We start from the raw sequence: 18,004 nt of genomic DNA on the forward strand, positions 1-18,004 counted from the left end.
CAGTGATTTATTGACAGAAATGCTCAACAGCAATATGAATGTCAAGAAAGTATTACAGGATTAGTTACAGTCAGACTTTCTGACTGAATCGGCTTTTTGGGTCAAACAGGTAGAAGGGGAAAACAAAGGAAACAAAATAAAGTGGGTTCATTGCTCGCCTACAGGAATACCTACAAAACGGCGCCCAAAGGTGCAAAGCACGATTACATTTGCCATTCCATTTTCTACACATACATAGATCTTTTTAGTCACATGTTTAAAAATATTAGCTTGACGGTATGGTTTCCAGCATTGCATACACTGGCGCCATGCCATCGCATTAATTCCATTCTTTAGATTAGGGGTTTCACATGCACAGCCTGTACAGACTAGACCAGACTAACGCGGTCCCAGGCAGGCGGGAACACGCTTCCCACGGGCTCTGAGCTGCACCGCTGGCTGGACAGGATGGGGAGCGATGGAGCGAGTCAGTACAACGTTCATCCTCCCTAAAATCCCAGCTGGTGCCCACTAAACACTCTTTGTTGGACACCACTGGTGAAGCCTTTCAGGACACATTTCCAGATACACCTTTTCCCCTAAAAAGACATACAGTAGGTCTTTAAACTACACCCTAAATCCAATTGCCTTCGTAGCAGGCCAGTAAGCACCGTGGCCAAATAGCAGATCTTTTTCTCGATATGACCTTAATATTTAAATCCTGCCATTAGGTACGTGCACGCAGCTCCCGGGAGCGTAGCCAGACCTCTCTTGCATCTTGCAGTGCTGGTTTCACTAATGATTAATATTTAGTTTTGTAAGTTTAATGAAAACATTGTTTCCACTTATCTCCAGGTCAGATGGCAATTGCAAAACAACTTGCTTGTTAGATGGCTGCGGATTCCCTGCTGATGTGTCTGATTATTTACACACAATGTGCATTTCCAAATAGATGACCACATTAAATTATATGCTCTGCCTTATTATTTCATGAGTTTTAATGGTTTTCCATTCCTTTCTTATCAGAAAGAAGGAGTAGTCACTCATGCTAATGATGTGCTGTAGCTATAATTTACATCTGCATCTCTATTGAAACTTCTTTCTAAAGGCATATCAAAGAGGAACTGCCTGAAATTGTTGATTTTTATCATGAAAATAAAAACGAGAAAGGAGATTGGTTGTCACCCAGAAGAGCCTGGCTCCATCCTCCTGACACTCCCCCTTTCCGTACTGATCCCCATGAATGAGTCCCCCCTCAGTCTCCTCTTGTCCAGCTCCAGAGCCCCAGCTCCCTCAGCCTTTCCTCACACGGGAGATGCTCCACTCCCTTCAGCATCTTGGTGGCTGCGCTGGACTCTCTCCAGCAGTTCCCTGTCCTGCTGGAACTGAGGGGCCACAACTGGACACAATATTCCAGGTGTGGTCTCCCCAGGGCAGAGCAGAGGGGCAGGAGAACCTCTCTGACCTACTGACCACCCCCTTCTAACCCACCCCAGGTACCATTGGCTTCCTGGCCACAAGGGCCCAGTGCTGGCTCATGGTCACCCTGCTGTCCCCAGGACCTCCCGGTCCCTTTCCCCTTCTCTGCTCCCTAATACGTCGTTCCCCAACTTATACTGGAACCTGGGGTTGAAGAAGAAAAGCACAAAGACACACAAAGCTGCCCTGTTGGAGTTTGAAGTCTTGTCTCTGACCCGCAATTAGATGGGCAGCCCCATGGCATTTAGGATCCAGCTTCTCCTCCAGGGACACTGAGCGTGGGGACACGAATGTTTGAAATGAAACCCAGCAAAGAAAGGTCTGTGAATTGCAGGATAATTTTCTTGCTTCTTTACAAATGCAACTGCTACTGTAATGTTATTTAACTAAAAATAACCAAGTCAGCTCTAGCTCAAAATGTGATCAGCCCTTAAATAGTTAGATAAACTCCTTCCAGGCACATCATGTACTTGATTTCCACTTGCAGCACATACTAAAGCTCTGCTAATGCATTAGCAATGCCTATCAATGGTGGATGGTAAATTTTCCCTCTTGAACACACAAAACACTCCTGCCTTACTAAAAAAAGGGACACGGCTGTGCATTTATACGCTGGATAATCTTTGCTGTTTAAACACAGCCAGAGCAACCACTATTTTTGCAGAGGAGATGTTTGACCATCTGAATTGCAGATTTCAAAGAGTGACATGGGCTCTCAAACAAAACCAAGTCTGGGAGGACCTTTTATTTCCCAAACCGCTCAAGTGCAGTTTTATTTTGATGATGCCTATTGACTGTGGCCCAGGAGGCTCCAGAGCTCTTCAGTTCCCTTCACCTCATCTTGCACGTCCAAGTCCCGACCCCAGGTTACAAGCTCAGAGTCCACTTTGAGGGAACACGGTTTGACCGCCAGGGTGTTCAGTTAAACAGCAGCCTCATTCCGCGCCATAATTACTGCAAACAATTTCGTCGTCTGAGGTGTGCTTTGCAGCTTTAATGTATTAGCTGATGCTGCTTCTGTCACTGTTCATCACATGAATATTCTCTTTACCTGCTGCGTCTGTGTGTGCCCGAAAGAACAGTAGCATTTTTAATGGCATAATTTCCTGGGATGAACTGAAAAGCAGCACAGCGTGGTCTGCATTATTTATATGCTGAGCCCTACAAATGGCAGGGAGAATACTGTAGATTTCCTGGAAATAAATATATTCATTATACTGAAGCCTTGTGCATAATGGACTGTCACTGAAAGAATGTAATTACTACCTCAAAAGTACCATCATTTTGCTAGATTTGTAACCAAAAAAAGAGTGTCTAGACACATTTTAATTCAAAGACAAATGACTCCTTAACCTATCCAAAAATATCTAATGTTGATAAATCTAGAAACGAGCCCTACTGTTGCTGCTAATCAGGAGAAAATTCTTAGCACTTCTACAGCATGAAATAAACTGTAGATTGAGCCGACTGGGAATACTAATGACAGAAGCCATAAAACATTTTGTGACATCAATTACGACTAAAGGAAAAGGACTTGCACCGTAGATCAGCGGAATATTTTGCAACTGTGCTTCATTTAAGACTATGATTCCTAAACATGATCTGGGAGTTGATTTGCCAAGAAGGATGTTCCGGAATAGGTAAGAGGTATCTGTGTGATGGGGGTACTCCTGCAGCTCAGCCGGAGCAGCCGCGTGAGCTCCGATGGGAGGATGCACGTCTGGAGAACCTCCCGACAAACCGCCAGACACCAGCTGAGTCTTCCAATCATATTGGAATCAATAAGAAATAACCCGATTTGGGACATGGCCTCACAATGGTATGTTAGGTTCAGTCCAGACCTAACAAGCCATCTGAGAACCAACAAAATCCTCTTTTTAAAGCTTAGATTTGTCTTTCTGCGGTCCTTATTGTCACGCACAGACTACCTCCCCGACCACACTCAAGAATCGCATTCCAGGGAAATGACTATTTCTGCTTTCTGACACGCAGGATTTACCAGAGCGGGACACTATTTCCTGCTTTACACACTATCATATGCAGTACAATTAATTTCCATTGTAATTTCACCAGCTTGTTTTTAAAAATCTACTTATGAAGGTCCTTCCATCCAGATGAAATTGGCATTTTAGAAACAGAGAGGATAACAAGAGGAATAAATTGGAATCGGGGTTGTCACAAGCAGAAAAGTGATGGGGAAAAAAGCAAGAGCCAGGTTTAAATTTCCTTCCCTTCCCTCTTCCCCACCACACAAAAATTATCTCCTTGCCCCAAAACAAACAAACCAGTGGATTCTGAAATACCGGATTTGAAAAAGCCTGTTTTCACGCTGGTGTAGAATCCATTTGCAATATCTACACGCCATGGGAAAACGATTCCCCCCCAGATGCAGCTCGGGTTCCTCACGCTGGCCCCGCTGCGGCTCCGCGCTCAGGACGGGCAAGATTTGGTCGCAAGGTGGTTGAACTAAATCTCTCCCCAACACAGAGGAGTTACCACATCCAGCCTGCAATGTTCCAGCCAAATAGTGCTTTGCTAACGATGTCTGCAGTTAGATGACAAATCAGGCTATTTAAATTGCTTCGGCACATCCATCCTTTCCGCGCGGGGTATCCAGGTAACCGCTCCAGCACCGCTTCGGGGTGGGAGGGAGAAAGCAAGAGCTCATTTCTCCAGCTAGGTGGAAAATTAATCCTGAAGAGACGTGTCTGCTTTGGTATGGTCAATTGGAAGAAAAACAATTTAAAAATAATTATTTGAAGATGTATTTTAAAATGTGTAGTTATGCGGGAAAGGACAAAACAATTGTCCTTCAAAAACACAATAATGGCCAGGTTTATTTCTGAAAATAATGAAAAGTATTTTAAAGCCTTCACTGGGACGGTTTTCTGTACTTTAGTACATGTTAGTATCAAAATGCTTCAGACTACATGAAAAATATCACTTCAGAATTTCAGGTGCTGCTGCCAATCGCCTTTTTGTATGTTTAATGCTGACTAAAATATCGAATACTAGACTGGCTGGTTTTTCCTGCCTAACACAAGCTCAATAATAATTTTAACAGCTGGTTAAGCAAATGTTATTACTGACCAGTATTAGATGCCATTAAGGCTTTCTGATGGCCTTGAGAGCCTTTAGAAAGGTTTAGCTACATCAGTGATGTTGGTTTGGGTGGAGATGGGGGACAAGGCGCCTTTTTGCTGCCCTGGCCTGGGCTGAGGCTTGTTCAGGGTTTCAGAAAGGGCTTCTCTGGCAAGGAGCCACATGGATAGGATAGGATAGGATAGGATAGGATAGGATAGGATAGGATAGGATAGGATAGGATAGGATAGGATAGGATAGGATAGGATAGGATAGGATAGGATAGGATCATTCCAGTTGGAAGAGACACTCAGGATCGTTGAGTCCAATCATAACCTAACCTAACTCTAGCACTAACCCATGTCCCTAAGGACCTCGTCTAAAGGAGTGGCAGGAGGTGGGACGGGCTCCTCATCCCCACTCTGGTCTCCAGTTTGGGGGCCCTGGAATTTCTCCATTTGTGTGATTCCCTCCTTGGGCATCTGAATATCTTAGGGCAGGGGAAGGGGATTCCTCCAGCTGATTCGCAAACAGAAATGCTGAGTTAAGACAAGAGGCCAGATCTTGTTCCCCAGGAGTGTCCAACCATTGCACCCACAGAGTCTCAATAGCTCTGGACCCCCAAAGACTGATGTGACCCCTCCCCTAGTCCAGCTGAGGGACGGGGGGGAAAAAGCCTTTGGCTTCTTCCCCACGCCCGCCCAAGGGACAGTGCAATATGTGACCCTCGTGTGAGAAGGGAAGGGAAGGGAAGGGAAGGGAAGGGAAGGGAAGGGAAGGGAAGGGAAGGGAAGGGAAGGGAAGGGAAGGGAAGGGAAGGGAAGGGAAGGGAAGGGAAGGGAAGGGAAGGGAAGGGAAGGGAAGGGAAGGGAAGGGAAGGGAAGGGAAGGGAAGGGAAGGGAAGGGAAGGGAAGGGAAGGGAAGGGAAGGGAAGGGAAGGGAAGGGAAGGGACCACCCCATTATGCTCCATCCCCGGGGCTCAGCAGTGCACACTCCCTTGCTACACACCATTTAAAGCCATTTGCCAAGGCAATGGAAATATTCACCCTCTGGTGTTTTAAGTGTTTACTAGATCTGTTAAACAGGAAAATACAAACAGCTTCCATATCCCTTTCCTTGAAAACCATTTTGGAAAATATGGCTCATTTACTCCTCTTCTGAACAGGAGAAGTAATATTTTCCAGCACTCCCTGAGGATGCATTTAACCAGAAGCTAAGCCAGATGTAGAAAGGTCTGCAGAGGTTTCCGTTCCTCTCACAAATAGAAGAGAAAAAAAAGGAAAAGAAAACTGTAAAGCAACAGTCAAGGTATTATTGGGTTTTAAAGCACTGCTGGCCTTTTGATCACCCTTAAAATCAGATCACATCCCAGAGAAAACACAGCACACGGCCGGCTAGAGAAGGTCACATTGCAAAAGAATGCAGGTGGTCTCGTTTTTTAACAGCTAACGTAATGGAAGCACAAATCCTCCAGCCACCAAAGAGCCGCTCGTGCTTTGGCCATTGCCACGGACAATAGCTGATGAACTCCCATGTCTCACTGCTTACGGATGAAATCCCAGCAGGCAGGGGCTGAAGGAACCGGCTACACAGTCAGAGGGAAAAAATCTTGTATTATTATAGCAGCCACTTATTTTATTCGGCAGAATTAAAACCTCTTCACAGATAAAAGAGGGGATTGTTTTTCATCCCACAAAGCAATTTTAGATTCCTATAGAATCATTCAAAAGCAATTAAAATCCTGCTTCTGTTGATGGATTTGTATTTGGTGCTTGCAGTGATGTCAGGCTTTGAAATTCGGGGCTGTTGAGTGTAATTCTTTGGGGCTTCAGAGTCATTGCTGAGTGCCAGAAAATACCTTCCGTAAGTTCACTGATATTAAATGGCTTTGGTAACACCAAAATAGATTCAAGGCCTGTCGCTATTAAAATCTCGAAGATGTTGCAATAAAGAATCAGTGCAATATCAGGCAATTCAATACACTGCAATTTCACCCTTTTAGTGAGTGAATTTTTAGGGGAAGGGAGAGAAGAGAGAATCCAATAATCTAATAACAGTACAATTAGATAAGAAGGACCAGGGAGCTCTTCCAAAGTGTCCTGCTGCCTCCAGACTGACAGAGCAGGGAAAGGCAAACAGAAACGAGGAAAAGCCTTCACAAACTAGTCAACAACCCACAAGCAGTATCTACACAAAAATTATCCACAGCCCTCATCCCTTTAAAGGTCTGTGTTATTTAAACCAGAAAGGGAAGCCTCCAATACCAGTGTTTGGTTTGGCTTCGTTTTATAGAACAAAGGAAATTGTTGTTAAAAATGTAATTCGGACGCCAGCGACGTGAGGCCGTTCCCAACGGCGGAGATGTAAATGGCAGGATTAATACCGCTGTGCCTGAAATCGCACGGGAGGGATGAACAAAAGGAACAAGCCAAGCCAAACATAATGGGGTTTAGGCATCTCCTGCAATATAGGTACCATTCTGATCCCTTAGAAGGTCTTTCTCCTGCCAAAAGATGTAGCACATAATAGGAAAAGAGTAGGGTCAACAATATTGGATGCAAAACCTTGCAGAAACATCAGCAAACCGCTGATCAGTGATCATGACTGTTGGCTTATCGGTACCACCGATGTTTTATCGAGATTGGCATCGCCCCAAGAATCTGATGTTTGTGGACAAACAGGACAATTTCTTTTCTTAGTTCACATTTAGTCTACCGAATCGCTGCATTGTTGCTCCATGAAAGGCAAATGCAGACAAAGTTAGTTAAATAAAGCTCTAATCATGCTGCTGCCTGACAAATGAGATTGTTAGAGGCCACCAGGCAGAACTGGCGGAAGATACGGGCTGGCTCCAAACGATGAGAGCTAAACGAAGCGCTCAAGGACAACAGCAAAGCCACGCTGAAGTGAGCACGGGGAGAACCTGTCTGCTCCGCTGCTGCTGCGGGTGCAGCTCAGCACCCGGCACGGGCCCTGGAGCGGCTGGCGAGGTCACCGCGCTGCAGCTAAAGCCGAGAGGAAAGGACGCTTTTCTGTCCTAACTTGGAGCTTTCACTCCATGGCCAGCCTGAAAGGAGGTAGGTGACCATCCACATGCAGAGCCAGCGTGTTATATATATATATATATGTATACGTATATATACACATACTATGTTACAGACAGATCCCGTATCCTTCACAGCATCGCGTCCCACACAGTGGGGAACAAGGGGAGGCTGAAAGGCAACATTATTCTTCCATTTTTCTCTTCCTCTAAACTCAGAGTAATAGATACAAAGTCTTGCCCCTGCAAGCCATGCTCGAACCGCGGCTGTCAGGAAATGAAGGTGGTTGGCAGGGCTCTATAAAAGGCTGTTCATTAGTCCTGTCTTCTTCATGAGCTTCTTTGGTCCCAAAGACAGATGGGTTGGGGAGTGCAGGAGAACAGGGGACATGTGTGTTCAAAGAAATGACGGGATACAGGCCTGCAAGGAATTCCTCCCCTATCCCTTCAGATTATGGGGTTAATTAATAACAGTTAATTAATGATGTGTCAATCATCACGAAATGCACGCCTGTGTGAGGAAAGCTGCCCCTTGGGGCGATAAGCATTAAGGCCTTCGCTGGAGTTACGTTTTAAAGAAAGCCCTCGTGACAATTTCTGCGAAGCCTCAAACAGGGTTTTTTAATCCTTTTATCTCAGGATTCAGTTGTGGCAAGAGCCAGCACCTCATAGGAAACCACCTAGCACAGGTCGTTAAAAATAACTGCTGTGCTGTCGCCTTCAAGGTGAGTTACTTGGAGGACACAGGACAGTGCCAGGTGCTGCTTGTCCCCAACAAAATGGGGATCTTAGGCTGAAAGCACCTCAGAAACTACCTTGTCCCTGGTGATGGGGCAGCAGGAACCAGGGGGAGAATGTGAGGGTATCATGGCTGCTGTGCAATGCCTTGTGCCCAAACCAGACTCCCATCACCATGCCCGCTCTTCCCATGGTGACTTCAGGAGGGACGAGCATTTGGCCACGAGCACCGAGGAGCTCTGCTCTCGCTGCCCCTGCCAGATGAGCATCCCGGGCTCCCGGCAGCCAGGACGCTCATGCCCATCTGCTCGCGTGGCACGCTGCCTGCTCACAAGTTGTCAGACAATTTGGCAGGTGCCAAAAGAGCCTGGATTTCAATAGGTGGCCTGGATATGCTGCAAGAAAAATCTCTTCTGCATGGCCTCACTGATGGCTAACGGAGCAGGACCTGGCTGCATTCACACGGCCCAGAGCCGCGGACTCACTCCGGATTGGCACTGCCTGCAGTACCGCAGCACAAAAGCGGAGTCTTCACCGCTTATATATATGTCTATATATATATATATATAACATGCTGGCTCTGCATGTGGATGGTCACATACCTCCTTTCAGGCTGGCCATGAAGTGAAAGTCAGTGCCCTGAGTGCTCCAGAAGTGCATAAAAAGCAGCTTTTATACCAAAATACCCAGTGCACGCCAAGATAACTTCAAAACAACGTGATGCAATCAGCAGCACAAAAGCCCAACTCTCCAAAGCAAAGGCACGGGAGGAGCAAAACCCCCCCTCCCGTTTCCCATGGGCAGCGACAAGTGGGTCAGGCAGAGGAACAAAGGGCTTGTTTTGGGCTAAATTCTCCATCACCCAGCCCTTGTACCTGGGGTCAAGAGGCTGCAAAAATAGATGGTTTCAACTTGGAGATGGTTCTGGGAATCAGAAAGCGAGGCGGGCAATGGGGGAAGCAGGCGCTGCCTCCGCGGGCACTCCATTTGGCTGGTGTCAGAGCCCAGAGGTGTCAGCTTGGCTGCTGCTGTGGACGGGGCAGACGCGGAGGCGCGTGGTGCCACTGGGTCCGTGCCAAAGGGGACAGCTGCCGTCCCCCACCTGCCCGGGGCTGGCTCAAACCCTTCTCGCTGCATCTCATCCTAATGCCAGGAACAACTCCCAGGCCCCACATCTCAATCTTATGGAGAAAACCAGGATTATGCTTTAAGCTGCCTCTGCCCTGTCAGCCCCGGGCGGCAGGGCTGGCGCTGAGCTGCAGCAGCGCCCGCCCCTCCTGGCTCGGGCTCACTCAGGGCCCCGACACAAAACCTGGGCTTGCAACATGAAAGGCTGAAAAACCTCTGGGTTTTATGCCCCTGGAATCAGATTTTCTGCTTAATAAACCCCTAAAGAATCAGATGCAAAAGAGGTTTGTTTGAAAATTTTGGCCAGACTATCATATTGCAGTGATTGAAACGGGCACAAAATGCAGGAAAACACAAATACGCCGGGTCAAAATTCTCTTCTTAGGCATCATGAGATAGAATCAAACAAAATACAAGTTAGTCATACTGAAAACTAAAGGAAATAATCTCAATCATTGCTAGATTTGCCTTTAAATCTATAGATTCTTTATAACGTCTTCATTTCTTTTGCCACTTCATGCCAGCGAATCAAAGCAGTTTAAAATCCATATACAGAGTGTGTGTGTCTAAAGTCTCCATGCAATATTTCTGGTAACTACTACCGGTCACCATGCACAGCCAGGCTGGCCCTTGTCCTCCGGCCGGGTGACGACCCCACCATGAGGAATTCAGACCATTGACCAGCAAGGTTTACAGAAGGGGCTTGAAGTGCTAACAGGATCAGTTGGATGCTGCTGCTGAGAACAGTATCTGGCTTATGTGCTGCCTTGGCGTGTTTTATCCATAGCGCATAATCCGGCATTTTAAACCACTTCTATTTACAACCGTTTTGCTGTTCCCCCCTACTCTCCAGCTCCCACACATTTGCAGTTGCTATTTACTCCAGATTTCTGCCACTTCTTCAAATGCAAATGAGTCTTTCAGGCTTTCTCAGTTTTATTTGCCCACATGCATAACGTTACAGCAGGGTGGAAAACTGCAAGTTAACGAGTACTAACACTATTGCACCAGACACTGAAAACGAAAAAAAACGAAAGTCAGAAATGTCCAGTGTGTCCTGGAGCTGCGTTATTAACAGCTATTATGGCTATTTTAAACACGTTTGTTTGTTTGTTTGCAGCAGTGAGTCAGCCACAGCACCAGGCCAAGGGCGGAATTTGGACGTGCGCTCTGCGCTCCCTCCCAAGCCTCCCAGCTTTGCCTAAACCTTCCTGTCCTGACCTGCAAGACACCGTCGCTCCAGTTGGCCTCTCCCAAGGGCCACCCAGCTTTCCCACCACTGACCACGGGCCTGTGTCGCCTGAACCGCTGACCTCTGGCAAAGCCGGACCTGTGTCCTCAGCCACTACACGAGCTGCTCCATTGCATCCATTCCTCTGCTGCTTATCTCATCTCCTGCCCCTTCTGACAGCCAGCAGCCCTCATTCAAGAAACCTGTAGAAATACTGAGGGCTTGAACAAGCTGGATGTCATAAGAGCCAACAAACTTCAAACAAATATTGGCGTGAGTGGCCAAATCCCCACCTGCATCCTCCAGAGCGCTGGGATTCCCAGAGCGGCCCTGTGTGACATAAGGTCCAGAGGCAGAGAGAGAGCAATTCAGCTCCATATAACATCCAAAAATAACTCTTCCCAAGGGGACTGATGAGCACGGTGCAACTCGTCTCCAGGATTAAGCTGTGTTTGTTGCTTTAGAGAGAAAACAGCGTCAGCCTCTCTCCGGTTTACACAAGTCTTGCACAAATCATTCTCCCTCCCTGGATTTCAGCCTCTTGAGCCTAGTTTAAGGATTATAAATCGTAGAGAAATGGAGACAAATTCTCATGAAATGTTTTAAGGGAGCGGTATCTGCATATCCCACTGAAAACATTCTGGACACATTTTTTTGCTTAGATTTGCTAAGGACGTCTTGCCTCACTGCTGCACCAACGAGTCCCCGTGTGCCCAGCCCTGTCACTTAGCAGTAAATCACAGGTTATGCATTTCATGCCAGCTCTTCCCCTGATAATGTTTGCTGCTTTTCTGCACTGCTGGTACGGGGTAAAATGCAGGAAATAAGAAGCTGAGGAACCGAAAGTGGGTCTCTGATTAAAGGACAGAGCCACAGGACAGCATTTCTTGCTATGTATAAAATTAAAATGAAAAAGAAGCCTGATTAAATCAGACACTGAAGACGCTTCTGTCCTAATACACTGTGGTAATGTATAAAAAGGTGTTAGCTGCTGCAGTAACTGGCTTTTAAAGAAAAAATAAACACCAGCATGTCTTTGTTCCCAAAGACTAATTAGCAAGATTCTATAAGGACTTAGAAGGCAGCTAATCAAGCAGAGACACTTCACTACTGTAAGATACGACTGCCCACTCAGCCCTTCCTTCAAACGGTGGTGAGAGGCAGGTACAGTCAGTACCTGGGGCCATTTCTGTCTGTCTAAGACATGAACAAAAATAGATATTGAGCATCGTGTTGTAATTTGCCAGAAAAACCCCAACAAATGAGTTGAAGAAAAATGCAAAGCTTGAATTGCTTGTGCAAAAAGCCCCAGTCACAGAGACTTCGAGGGTGAAGGTTTCTGTGAGCTGCAGAGCCAAGTCTTCCCCTGCCAGGAGCTCAACGTGCCATGGAAAGCCAGGGGAGAGGGATCTGGGGAGAATTCAGCAGCAGTGGGGCATGGGGCTGAACCCCATGGACATGGCAACATCCCCCAGAACAGCCCTGGTTTGCTAGAGGAAGGTTCACTCCCTCCCACCACTGGGGCTTATTACACAGAATCACAGGATGTCAGGGATTGGAAGGGACCTGGAAAGCTCATCCAGTGCAATCCCCCATGGAGCAGGAACACCCAGATGAGGTTACACAGGAAGGTGTCCAGGCGGGTTGGAATGTCTGCACAGAAGGAGACTCCACAACCCCCTGGGCAGCCTGGGCCAGGCTCTGCCACCCTCACCCCCAACAAGTTTCTTCTCATATTTAAGTGGAACCTCCTGTGTTCCAGTTTGCACCCATTGCCCCTTGTCCTGTCACTGGCTGTCACCAGAAGAGCCTGGCTCCATCCTCCTGACACTCCCCCTTTACATACTGATCCCCAGGAATGAGTCCCCCCTCAGTCTCCTCTTGTCCAGCTCCAGAGCCCCAGCTCCCTCAGCCTTTCCTCACACGGGAGATGCTCCACTCCCTGCAGCATCTTGGTGGCTGCGCTGGACTCTCTGCAGCAGTTCCCTGTCCTTCTTATTGTCCCAAGCCGTCTCTGAGCAGCTCGTGCGCAGCTCCAGGAGGGGACGATCCAGGGCAGCTCGGCTTGGGACAGCACAACAGAGCTGGCTCAGAGAGAGAAAGAGGTTTGTTTCCCCTTCCTGGCTGCCAGCATGGTGAAATGCTGCCGTCACGGATCCCTGCAGATCCTAATCTAAACGAACAAACTTTGAGCTACCTGGACTTTGCAGACTTTGACTCTGGGGTCATTTCGTAAACATGCTTGCAGAATTTGAGAACGAATTTCTCCTGGGCTGGATGGATCAATATTCAGGCAGCAGCTGCTGAGCTGTGGCACAGGGAAATGCGGCACAGTGACAGACACAAGACTGGATTTCACTGCTGTCCAGGGGCATCAAGCAGCCTCGATCCTCATCCAGCTCCCCTTGAAGTCACTGAACATTTTCCAGTCTGCATGAAGGAGATTTGGGCCAGAAGCACCGCTGAGTCCTGAACCACAGTTTGCACTGAAATACTGAGGAAGCCTGATCTGATGAACGGGCTTAGCTATAAAAGAGAAAAACAGTTCCTGCATAATGTACTAAAAGTTAAAGGACTAAAATACTACACAGCAACCTCTACTGTCCTTATTTAGGACCACATTCAGATCTCATGTACTTTAGATATCAAATTCATCCAGTTTACTCCAGATTTACTCCTGATGTAAGTACAACCAAACCTGCCTGCCAGTCTCACTCAGCACACACTGCAGCAGGGCTTGGTACGTAAAGCCTGAAATCTCATTGACGAGGCCCACACAATATCTGATTACTGATTATTACTTCCAGCAGCAAAGAAAACATTTCTTCTTCACGATGAAATGCGCCTATATAAACTGAACAGCGAGACGACCAGCTTCAACCTTCCCAACCGGTTCAATCACCCGTAGGGCTGCAGTAATAAATACACCTTGTGCAGAACCAGCCTTCCCCAGCGACCGGTACAGTAACGCGGCTTGAGCCGAGCGACACGAGAGCAGCTGGGTTTGTACTCTGCCCAGCGAGTGCTCAGTCGGGTTTCACGCAGCACATTCCAGGGTGCCCAAGTGTTAATCCTGGAAGGCTTTAGCACAGCAGCTACTGTGTGCACATCTCACTTCTCTGGCTGCTCAGAGAAAACATTGCAATTTGATTTAATTGCTATGTTGACTTATAACAGTATGTTTATACTGGATGCCTGCCAGCTGAAATGCAACAGGTTTGCAAAATGTATTTCCTCAAAACAGCATGATGTGCAATGTCATACGGAAAGCAATCTTCCAGTGGCCCCGATTCTGAAGTTCATTTCAACTCCTCTGACTTGGAAGGAATGCCACCAATTTGGAAGAATTACACCAGCCTAATTGATATGATAATCAGGCCTGAAGGCTGCATTTCACAGGTACAACAGTCACACTGCAGCTTCAGAGGGGGAGTATAAATGTAGGAAATTAAAGCAATTAACAGTTGTTTGCATTATGGGGATTGTTTGGCCTATTTAATGTCCCTACCAAAAGATGCAATATTTGTTCAGCAATCCTACAAGAAAATAAAAGAGAAACTTAAAGAACACTGTTAATCCTTTGCCACTATAAGTATGGCATTTAAAAGCCAGTAATAAGCCGAGCTTTGCAGATCAAAACAAAAGCACTGGCATCCCCATGACCTTGGCTGCTACACTCCAGCCAGCTACCAGCACCTATGGCTTTGAGGCAAGGGATACGCTATAGGGCCACGGCAGAGGCTGAGAGGCGAGTGTGCTTGTTCTATTTCTGCAGAGCACCAGCTTTGCACCAGACCCTGACCACCGGCTTGTTTTGTGCCTGGCCCGGGGACAGGTCCCGGCCCTGAAGGCTGCGGGAACCAGGGGCTGCTCCCAGTGGCCAGTGTGATTTCTATTGCCGTTCCAGGAGGGACAGCAGGGGCAAAGTCATCCCCGTGCGCAGCAATGTCTGAGCGGGCCATGAACAGGGCTTCGGGAGACGATCACCTGGGGTTCAAGGAGACTGGATTTCATGACCTCAGAAGTCCCTGCTGGCCCGGTATCGCCCTGCTGCCAATTGGTTCTGCTTTAAGGCTTTAGCTGCAAACTTCAGCTACTGAAAGGAAGAGCCATGTGGCTCCTACTAATCCTGTACCATGGCTTGTAAGAACAAAAGAAAAGGAAAAAGATGTTAAAAAGATCAGGCAAAACCTAAAGTTGGAAGAGAAAGGGCTTTTGTCTCAGTTTCAGTCAAAAGAGAGTTCACTAGGTACAATAGTATTTCTTTGAATGGAACAAATAAACCTCAAAGATTTTATAATGAATCCCCTTTCTACACGTTTCTACAAAGCAGCCTATAGAACTAGGAATGAGAGATGTCGTATGCAAACACATACCACAGGACGCTTTTCTCACAACTCCTATAGCAAGATATCATTTTATATTCGATCCTATTTGTTTTTTCCACAAGGAGCTGTAAAAACCTCTCTTAAAATCCTGGCACCAGCATGTGCTGTAGGAATCCTGACACTAATTCTGCTGGAGCACAATCTCCCCCTTCAAGAATAAAGCCTCGCGAGGAAAAAAACAGTGTGTTGGTTTTGTTGCTGAGCCAGCTCTTTAACTCCAGCAGCCAGCAGAAACAAAGGGAAGCCAAATAACACTATAACGTGTGTGCTCCTTTGGAACGGAAAAACCAGACCCCTTTGAAATGTATGGTTCTACGCCATCCCTACCTGATAAGCCATTCAGAAAGCTGCGGTTGCAGATAGCAGCGATCACGCAAATACATTTCATTATGCTGTACGATATGAGGACAGTTAGAGACACTAATCATGGCAGAAGGGGAGGCTGCTATTTTTTTCCTGTCCCATATGGTAATAATTTTCTATGATTGAACTGTTATGAGCTAAATAAAACGACACACTTAACTGTAAGATACATTGCAAATACATTAAATCTTCCCTGGAATTTTAGCAAATACTCACTTTTTCTATGATGTATTTGGAATTAGCAAAGGAATTGACACCAGGCTATAGGATTTATAAATAGATTTGGCTTCCTCTGTAATACTTTACAGGCAATTATTTCAGAAATGAAGATGCAGTGCCACAAATAAATAAAATAATTGCAGCTGATGAGGCTTCATTTACCAGTCTCACATCTCCCTGGCTGCTGAGCTTCCCTCCTCTCATTTGCTCCACTAGCCTGAATCCATGACCAGAGGAAGAGCCGTCAGTTAATGTCAAACACTGAGCACAATCGGTGCCAAAGGCGGATTCTGGTTTCCCCAGCTCCAAATCCTGCTTTCCGGAGCTGGCTTGCTCCCTGGATCAACGCAATGTGGAACTGGGAGGCCAGGAAACAGCAGAGCGAGTCAGACGAGTTCTGGTTTCCAGCCATTTGCCAGGGAGCACATTCTGCGCTGAGTCCCCTGCAGAAGTCACTGCCAGGTCTGGAGGTGTCCCCTGTCACCAGCAGGGGCCCGGCTGTGGCGGGAGAGGTCGCATGGTCCCCTCTATCTGCCGCAATCCTGCTCAGACAGGTATCAGTTCAGTTTGGAAGATGCTGAGCGCAGCTGTGTACAGCAAACCAGCTTCCCAGGCAGTTCACGTGAATCACAGCCGGGTAGAGACCGGCCCAGCACCTGCTTGTTATCCTGCATGCACCTCACACCATTTCAGTACTCCGCATCTCAGACAGCATGAGAAACTCAGGATTGTCCATTTTCCTTGGTATTAGGCCTGAAATCCTACTGATGCCAACTCTGTTCTCTAAAGAACATTGTCTCAGTTCGGTTTAACACAGAGAGGCAACTCACACTGTCCCCTCCAGAACCGAAGAGATGAACCGAGGCCCTGGGCACCCCGTGCTATTTAATGGCTGTGTGACCTGGGAGTCAGGAAGAAGGCTGCTCGTATGAAGAGGCTTATCAACTCAGAGAAAAGCATAATTTCTGCTGTTTTGAAAAGCCATGGAGCTGATAACACAGTAACAACTGAAACGTGTAGGGTACCCCACATGGAGATGGCCTCACTATCCTCCAAGGGCTTCCTTCAACAAGCAGAAAACACAGAGCACCAGAAAAAGCCTGGAAGGAGTTTAGGACCTGAAGAAGGCCCTACAAGAAGTCTCCTAACTTTAAAGCCTGATTTTTGATTGTTTTTGGTAGTCTAGGCTGCTTATTCCTGTATAAAGAAATGATGCTGCACACCCATCTGAGAATGTCATCAACAACAGTCCATAAGCTGGTGAGAGGCCAACGGGACCAGATGCCAAAGGAGCCGGGATGATTTATGCTAGCCAAGCATCTGGCTCCCTGTTCCCTGTTACCAGAATGAAGACAAATGCTTGCAAACATCCTTATTCAAAACCAGTAATGTGTTGAGGAACGCTCAGCACAAACACAGCAGCATTGCCACCACAAGGTGCTGTGCCTGGGAACGCGGCTGCCGAATGCTCTAATGCTGCTTTTCCCAGTGGTGTATGGAACGCAAAGAGCAGTGAGAAAATAGGGTGTTGCTGCCCTTCAAATCAAGCAAAGGGAATGATTAAGACATCACCATTTTCTGTTATTGTTCTAGCGGAGGGTAGTAATTGCTTCTACACAGGATCGTGGCTGTACCCCTACTGTCATCCATCATCTTGCCAAGGCTGTGTATAGTACAGTAGAAATCCTAAACTTTTGATTTGACCTCATTAGCATTCCCAGAATTACAATGTCACGCCAGTGATAAAGATTGAGATTATCTGCATCTGCGCAAATGGACCAGAGACAAATGACACACTGCGTAAGAAGCCAACAGCACAACCACAGTTCTGCCAGACGCTGCTAGAACTTGCCTAGTTCTTGGTTTCACATGGGGGACAGGACACAATTAGGAATTGTGCTAATAGGCATCAAATCTGCAGATGTAGGGGGATGGACCCATGCGCTGATGATCTGAGGATTCTGAAAGAGGGCAGAGAGAGGATGGGAAGATGTTGGAAGATGCTCCGTGACACCACCTTCCTTCTGACTCATCAGTATTACCTGTGCTCCGCCTGAGCTTTCCCAGGTCTACCAGAAACACGGAGAAATTTGCGTGCAGTTTGGGAAATAACACAGAGTCCTTCGGCCTTTGCGCAAACACCATGTGCTGCCTGGAAGTTCACAGATTTCCTTGTGATTCCTGGTATAAATGCACGTAAGGAGGGTCCCTACTCAAACCTGGGTTGAAGGAAAGTGGGTCAATTATTTGGCCCTTCTGGCAGTCAAATAAGATCAAGTCAAATGTGTATGTGTCGGGTCAGTCTAGAGCAACTTCTAGAGTGAAGCAGGGAACTTCTGAGTCTGCAGTCAGCA

At 47.0% G+C, this 18,004-nt stretch overlaps 1 protein-coding gene across 1 annotated transcript in view; it reads right to left on the minus strand.

Annotated features, from left to right (window-relative positions):
* FAM20C (FAM20C golgi associated secretory pathway kinase) overlaps positions 1 to 18,004 on the minus strand; it is a 55,975-nt gene that overhangs the window by 24,681 nt on the left and 13,290 nt on the right. The window lies entirely within an intron of this gene.

This window comes from Columba livia, chromosome 15, assembly GCF_036013475.1.
Source record: "Columba livia isolate bColLiv1 breed racing homer chromosome 15, bColLiv1.pat.W.v2, whole genome shotgun sequence".
Taxonomy (NCBI): Eukaryota; Metazoa; Chordata; class Aves; order Columbiformes; family Columbidae; genus Columba; species Columba livia.